The sequence below is a fragment of the Mycteria americana genome, chromosome 2 (genome assembly GCF_035582795.1).
Source record: "Mycteria americana isolate JAX WOST 10 ecotype Jacksonville Zoo and Gardens chromosome 2, USCA_MyAme_1.0, whole genome shotgun sequence".
In the NCBI taxonomy this organism is placed as follows: Eukaryota; Metazoa; Chordata; class Aves; order Ciconiiformes; family Ciconiidae; genus Mycteria; species Mycteria americana.
In genome coordinates, this window is record NC_134366.1 from 20,476,543 (window position 1) to 20,482,942 (window position 6,400).

General features: G+C 35.7%; 1 protein-coding gene across 1 annotated transcript in view; it reads left to right on the forward strand.

The window, feature by feature from the left end:
• C2H10orf67 (chromosome 2 C10orf67 homolog) overlaps nucleotides 1–6,036 on the forward strand; it is a gene marked incomplete at its 5' end in the record, with an annotated part of 46,990 nt that extends 40,954 nt beyond the window's left edge. The window contains 3 exon segments of the mRNA XM_075495419.1: nucleotides 61–141; nucleotides 2,048–2,127; nucleotides 5,187–6,036.
• Between the last annotated feature and the right edge of the window lie 364 nt (nucleotides 6,037–6,400).

Sequence of the window (6,400 nt, forward strand, 5' to 3'; positions counted from 1 at the left end):
ACATGTCTTAAGCTACACTTTCTGGAAATGTGTTGTTTGTGACTAGCGTGTTACTTACAGGTGGCTTGTCCTGTTTGTGTTGAAAATAATACAAGAGAGATGAAGGGATTCAGAGCTGGGTTATATTTGCCTTCAACTTTGGTATGTAACTTCTTTTTTTTTTCTAAACATAAATGTTTAAATATGTTCTGTACTTAATAATGATAGCATTTTTGTCGATTTTGTGACGTACAGGGTAAGATCTTTATATATCCAAGAGTCAGCATTTACATTTGCATAATGGAAGATTGTTTCAATGGGAGAGTTTCTTAGTGTCAATGGCTTGCTGCAGACATATATGGAGTCTCCCATTTCTCTACAATATAAATTATGCTTATTTACATGCATTTTATATTATTGTTTATTTTTTGAAATATTTAACTTATTCAAATTTTCTGAGTTTTTTGTTTTCAAATGCATGCAGTAACAAGTATTTGTGAAAAGCATGCCGGCTTCACTGTTAAAGCCAGCTGCAATATAAAAAAGAAAAAAATTATGTGGCTGCCATTGCAACCATCTGCATATGAACTGAAGTAGTATTGTCTCAGTGGTTAGCAAGGCCAGTGTAAGCCTGATTCATCCAGTACTAAAATAAATGGGGAGACCAAAATGCCTTACATGAGAAATGAATGGGTTTCTAAAGTTACGAACCCCACCAGCTGCCTAACCGGTAAGAGTTTAATTTGTCTTGCTACCTTTTAAGCATAATACCTCAACCTCAGTGGGCAGATTATCAGACTGCTTAAGGGATGGAGAATTCTATACCCAGTTTGTGAGCACAGGTAACATCTTTACGAGAAATATATGTCACTCAACTGGGATTATTGTTTGAAAGTCTGATATCTAATGTAATGTGAACATGAAGGCCTATACGATACAATTATTTATGACAGAAAATGACAGGGATCCAGGGGCCAACGTAGCGCCAGAAGATATTCAGGTGGAAAAAAAATTGCATTTAAGTAAAGGCTAGTGAAGAATAAGATACTGTTCTGGTTGCTATAGGTAATTACAGAAAAGATACCGAAGTTACAAAAATAATGAGCTTTCCATTTTAACCATCAATTCACATAAGGTTAATAAAGAACAATTTTCAGTGAAAAGCATCCTGAAGTATCTCTTTTCAATTCTCTAAACAAGTCTCTGCAAATAGCAAAGGATAAATTGACTTTCAGATGCTTCTCTCAGAAGAGAACATGAAAACCCCTTAGCAATTCTTTAAAAAAAGTGAAATTATTTAAAAGGAATATTAGATGCTTAAGTGCTTAAAATTATGAGTATTAATAGTCTACATAGTATACTAGTGTGTCTGTTTCTAAAAGCAGTCAAATTCACTGTATCCATGATTACATGACCTTCTTTAAATTATTGAACTGAATAGAACTAGTTTCTTAAGCAAGATGATAGAAATGTGCTTTATTCATGTCATAACAAAATGCCAGTCAGAAATACATGTAGAGATAGAGATAGAGATAGAGATAGAGATAGAGATAGAGATAGAGATATAAACTGAAATACTGACTTTTCTGTATAGAATTGTCTGAAATATATAAATATATGTATCTGTAAATATGCATGCAAATATTAAATTCCTCATGTTCTATCTTGCAAAAAGAGCATGTATGAAACAATTCCAGTTCTCAAAACTCCATGGAAATATTTGTGCTTATTTTAATTAAAATCGAGTCAGGCCCTAAAATAGTCTCTCAAGAATTAAGGCCATATTAGGTTTGGCTTAAATGCTGGCAGCTGAAATCTCTCTCAGGGGGTTTTCTTCAAGCACTCATTACTAAGCTAAGCATGAGAATTGTTTATATAAGTCTCATTTCTGTGTTTTATAGTGGTTTAGTGTTTCTTTGTATTAAAAACATTTTTAAATTTATTTCTTTTTCCTGGATTTCAGAAGAACTTAACTGTAACTTGGCTTTCTAGTTATTTAGTCAACCAATAGCTTCTAATCAACCTTGATAAGAAAATATTTCTCCTCTAGCCCCCAATATATTCCCAGTCTACAGAAGAGCAGAAAGAAGACAAAGATTAATTTCTTAGACTTCCAAATGCAACAAAAATGGACAGTGTTTGAAGAAGGTGAGTCTGAAATTTGTGATGCAGAGTAACCTACTCTGCAATTTAAGTATTTTTTTCTAACTGCTTAGCATATAGTTGAACATGATTGTATTTCTCCAGATCTCTCTTCCTTTTAAGATTTTATAAGGGTTTGGTGTATTGTCATCTCTTTCCATGAGAAATCACAGATGAACTTAATTCCATTTCAATACTGAATTCTAATAATATCACCATGAAACTCTGTATTTGAAGAACATTATGACAACTTTTTTAACCTCTACTTTTGTTTGCTATGAGGTAGGTATCAAAACCATACTTCAACAATAATGCATCAAAACTGTAATACTAATGTCTCTTCTTTTCAATATCTCTGCTAAATAAATAGTAAAAAATAAAAAGTGTCATAACCATTAAGCACAACACTGTTCGCTACGTCTCTTAGAATGCTAGTTAGCAAGTTTTTTGTTTTGACATACAATGTCACAGTTTCTTTACTCAAGCATTATGAGTCCCTCTCCAGAAAGATGCTTAAAAACATCTGCTTAATATCAAGCGCGTAGATAGCACTCTTTTAGTCCAGTGTCTATTCTTATGGCTAAAACCAAGTATGGGCTCTTAAGTGTTTTGTTGTAAGTAATTCTTCACACTGTATTCTCAGTATTTCTCACTGACTTTATAAATTTAGAGAATTGCTACCTTTTCTACATTTATATCTCTAAATGTGCAAATATCATTTAAACATTTCTCTTCGGGTTTGTTATATACCTTAACCAATGTCAGCTTTTACCTTGGGTGTTGCTCTACTCCTTGTGTTCTGTTTCTGTAGTTCTTCTCCAGTCTTTTTCTGATTCTGTACGTAAAAGCTACTTTTATTTTGGAATGAGTTAGATAGCATGGATGTGGTGTTTCTTCTGACAGGCTCGGTCCCTGGGACAGTCTTGGTCCTGGAAACATTAGTTGTCTTTGCTGTTTTTCAGCTAGCATTGGCTGTGCTGTGATTGATAAATAATAGTGATAAGGGCAACCACAAAGAAAGAGATAATACGTTGTACGTCACAGTACTTTACCTTTCTGATTAACCATCTTCTTTTTCCTTCTAGTCAGCTGTTTGCTGAGGCTGTGAACAAAGAGCTAAGTTAGCTCTGTATGATTTTGGAGCTTGATTTCAGTGTCAGTCTCTGTAAAATTTTTGCCCTTGCAGAAGGCCAAGAAAGAAATTAAATTAAAGAGAACAGAGATGGTTACATTCAAAAGGGCTTGGATCTGTTACATTTGGTGGCATTCATGCTGTCAGTGACTATTTTAGCTGACCCAGAATTCAAGCGAAGGAGTCTTTGGGGAGCAGGGAAAAGAGTTCTTTGTTTCCAAATTTTAAGTTAAAGTATGGTTGTCTCGGACACACAATTCTGTTATTCAAGACACGGGATCAGAAGGCTTGGAGGCAGCCGTTAAAAGAACATTTTATTTTTACTAGGTAAGGAGGAATGTTCATCTATGTGAAAGGACTTCTGAACTGTCTTCCTTCCTTTTCTCCTTTCTTCAACCTCTAACATGTACACCAAACTGCTAGTCTTTTGAGACTGATCTGGAGAGTTTCTTGACTGGTCATTACCTTCTTTCTACCACCATTACTACAGTAATTTCCACCTGAGTTTTTCACAGATGATGAACAGAGGAAAACCAGGCATAATAGTGCCTGTGATTCTTTGGTTTTCCAAGTGCAGTCTATGACTCCATCCCATATCTAGGTGCCAAACGTTATTTAGCAGTCTTCACAGTCTTTTGCTTACCAAAGGCTCAGGGGAAGAGGGCAGCTATGGGGCTTCAAACAAAGCATAGCAAAACATAAATGCAATTGCATTTCAGTGTGATCAAGAACTCATGGCAAATCTTCTCCATTCTCTTTTAACAAGCCAGAAGCACATTTCAGCTTACAGAATAGTAATATGGGCTTGTTTTAATTCTTCAAACCTATCACTCTTACTGAATATTGGCTGAATGAAGAAAAAAAAGTAGGGTTTTTTTCTGAGATACTGAAAGGTGATCAGCTGAATTGTGACTGTTGAAGCAGAAAGAAACCACACTTTCAGCAGCAAGGTTATTGGTTTTTGCTGGCAGTTTGAAAGAATTGTTGCTAGCTTCAGTGGGGCAACGTGGAACACAAAAAAAAATAATGTGATTGAGAATATTCCAATTTCTGAAATACTTCAGCAGTTGTTTCCTTACAAGACCAGCTTGTCCGCTCATCCTGATAATGCTCGATGTTTATATTATATGAAGCTATTTATAGCATTCGTAGGTACTTTGTAAATGCCTGCTCTAAGCTATTTTAGACCTTATATGTACCAAGGCTCAAAGTTAAGAGCTCAGGTTACTTTTGGCACTTGTTGGAGTAGACAAGGTGACCAGCTGGGGTAGAGGATGCGCTGATCCCACTGTCCGTAGGACCCACCTCTGGCATCGTAGCAGTCTAGAACATAAGATGTTAATATGTCTTGCTCTGATTTTTTAGTTTAAAGAAGCAAACTATTTTTCACTAAGTAGTAGGGGGAAATGTTCCTGTAACCTGAATTCTTTCACTGGAAAATGCTTCTAAGGTCTGAGAAACTTTGAGTTTCTACATGCCACCCCAGGGACCGGTTTTCTTTGATGTTGTACTGTGTTTTGTTTTCAGCACTTTTGAAAGAAAAGAAAATGAAAAAGGCATTAGTTAGCCAAACAAGAATATTCACTGCAGCATCAATTTTACTGAAAGGAAAATATTCCCTGAACTAGAGAAAATGATTCGAAACAAAGTTCTTGATTGATTTCCTTTAAAGCAATCCTAACCCTGATACTTAAAAATGATTGAAAAATAGTTAGAATAAATTCATCGGTTCAGTTATGCGAAGAAATATACTGAAAACTGGGACTCAAAGGAAGACTCCTGCAACATATAGTGATGTTTTGTCTTCTGCAGAGAGCCTGGTATCTTTCTCATGAATAGTTGATTAGATTGTAGAGTGTAACATCTGCATGCATAATTGAAGCTATACAGAAATAATTGTTCTAATTACCAGTGCTATATAATGTCATTCCAGTTATAGACCCGCATTGCTGGGTGATGTCTGCCCTACAGGATCCCCTCAAAGAGGATATGAGATATTCTGAAGGAATCCTTGATATTTTCAATGACTCTTCTGCCCTGAGAAGTCTCTTCTTGACAACTGATAAACTCTGTGTTGAATCTTCTGTAGTAACCAACTTCATCCATGCTTCCATATCCAAGTGAATTATTAGACAGCGTCCAGTCTATTTGTCCATATAGATTTTCTGGTTTGTACCCCTACACTCTCTCTTGTCATGGATACTGCTGCTGATGGAATGAACAAGGCACAAAAGGTACTAAGAAAATGAACAACTTTTAAAGAAGAAAAAAACCCTATCTCTCACCTCTTCCTGATTTTGAGTATTGACCTACCTAGCTTTAATTGCAAGATACACTTGCAAAATGCTTTACCTTTCCTCTCTCATGGAATTATTGCCACAGGCTTTCTGTGAAGATTTTGAACATTCAGCTGTCATAGTATGTATGGATAGAATTCAAGTGGTGTAAGTGGCTTCTTTGCAGAATGTCTCATATTACTGCTGAAGTATTGATACATGAGGCTGCATATGGGAGAGCAGTCCCAGAGTCCTTATTCCATATTGACTGCATGACCTTTCTCTGGGTATATGGAGTTTTAGGAGGTGCACTGCTTGGAGTCACAAACCATATGAATGTATATATAAGCACATACCAAAAGAAGAAAGTTATCAGTAACTGTTTGTCTTCAGATAATTTATTTTGTGTGTGTATGCAGGTCCTTACAGTCCAACCTGCCCTCCTACCTCACCTTCTCAGTCCTCTGAAGACTTAAAAAAAAAAAAAAACAAAAACCAAAAACAAAATCACGCAGAATGTTTTTCCCAGAGCTTATGATAACTGTGAGCCGAGGATGAGGAAAGGGCTTCCTTACATTCCCAGTCTTGAGTTCTTGGGTTTGTATATCTACAGTAACAGAGAGACAGCCTATCTTAACGAACAACAGCAATAAATAAGTACCAGTCAGAAAATAGAGGTTATTGAAATAAGATTTTTAAGCTATCAAACACAGTAGATAGTCTGTCCAAAACTGGGCAAGGATTTACTCTTCCAATAATAGAATTAATTTGCTTGATTTGCTTCAAATCATCTGATCGGATGTTCAGGGAGAAAAACTCTGCTGAGTTTTTCTGAAAATAGTATGTTCAAGCTTTCCAAGGAAATATACTT